The 1,604-nt window shown below is 42.3% G+C and overlaps 1 protein-coding gene across 1 annotated transcript in view; it reads right to left on the bottom strand.

Annotated features, from left to right (window-relative positions):
• Positions 1–1,604, bottom strand: part of LOC109957461 (WD repeat and FYVE domain-containing protein 3-like) — a 10,953-nt gene that overhangs the window by 2,188 nt on the left and 7,161 nt on the right. The gene's annotated exons all lie outside the window — the stretch shown is intronic.

The raw sequence follows: 1,604 nt of genomic DNA, 5'->3' as shown, positions 1-1,604 counted from the left end.
TGTTTTGTGTCAAGAAAATGTCCCATCGCTGCTCATCTCTCCAGTTTATACTGCGCTGCAGTACATGTTGTCCCAGGTTCACATTAATGAGTTTGTTGAGCCATTTTCCTTTGAACTGGAAGGTAACAAAACAGAGCTACACCCATGACTCATAATATTTTAATATCCCTAATCCTTGGCTGCAACCTTCGCATGGTTGTTATATTTTTAGCCAATTTTTTTTTCCACGCGCCCAATTCTCTCCAGACTATTTTTTAGATGGTTGCTAGGAGACTTCAAGAAGCTGCAAAGCCTACACACAACACAGATCAACATCCACTGATAAAAACAGAATCAACAGTCTGGAACAGCGCAACAAGGCTGCTCATCAAGCTCAAATACAAGCTTCCTTTTCAGAAAACCTCCTGTCACATTGTACCTTGCTAAGGTTGAACCAACAGTGGTGGCTGAAGAAAAGAAAAGCATTTCTCATTTATTTTCCTCACATGATGATGTAGAACATGGAAAGTATATATATATATATACAGTGGTGTGAAAAAGTATTTGCCCCCTTACTGATTTCTTATCTTTTTGCATGTTTGTCACACTGTAATGTTTCAGATCATCAAACAAATTTAAATATTAGTCAAAGATAACACAAGTAAACACATCATGCAGTTTTTAAATGAAGGTTTTTATTATTAAGGGAAAACAAAATCCAAAACTACAAAGCTCTGTGTGAATAAGTGTTTGCCCCCTAAACCGAATAACTGGTTGGGCCACCCTTAGCAGCAACAACTGCAATCAAGCGTTTTCGATAACTTGCCATGAGTCTGCCACAGCGCTGTGGAGGAATTTTGGCCCACTCATCTTTGCAGAATTGTTGTAAGCCAGCCACATTGGAGGGTTTTCGGGCATGAACTGCCTTTTTAAGGTCATGCCACAGCATCTCAATTGGATTCAGGTCAGGACTTTGACTAGGCCACTCCAAAGTCTTCATTTTGTTTTTCTTCAGCCATTCAGAAGTGGACTTGCTGGTGTGCTTTGGATCATTGTCCTGCTGCAGAACCCAAGTTCGCTTCAGCTTGAGGTCACAAACGGATGGCCGGACATTCTCCTTCAGGATATTTTGGTACACAGCAGAATTCAGGGTTCCATTTATCACAGCAAGTCTTCCAGGGCCTGAAGCAGCAAAACAGCCCCAGACCATCCCACTACCACCACCATATTTTACTGTTGGTATGATGTTCTTTTTCTGAAATGCGGTGTTACTTTTACACCACACATAATGGGACACACACCTTCCAAAAAGTTCAACTTTTGTCTCGTCTGTCCACAGAGTATTATCCCAAAAGTCTTGGGGATCATCAAGATGTTTTCTGGCAAAACTGAGACGAGCCTTTATGTTCTTTTTGCTCAGCAGTGGTTTTCGTCTTGGAACTCTGCCATGCAAACCATTTTTGCCCAGTCTCTTTCTTATGGTGGAGTCATGAACACTCACCTTAACTGAGGCAAGTGAGGCCTGCAGTTCTTTGGATGTTGTTGTGGGGTCTTTTGTGACCTCTTGGATGAGTTGTCGCTGCGCTCTTGGGGTAATTTTGGTCGGCCGGCCACTCCTGGGAAGG

Source organism: Monopterus albus, unplaced genomic scaffold (genome assembly GCF_001952655.1).
Source record: "Monopterus albus unplaced genomic scaffold, M_albus_1.0 scaffold26.1, whole genome shotgun sequence".
In the NCBI taxonomy this organism is placed as follows: domain Eukaryota; kingdom Metazoa; phylum Chordata; class Actinopteri; order Synbranchiformes; family Synbranchidae; genus Monopterus; species Monopterus albus.
Note: the sequence above shows the minus strand (reverse complement) of the source record. Positions and strands in the feature narration are given on the sequence as shown.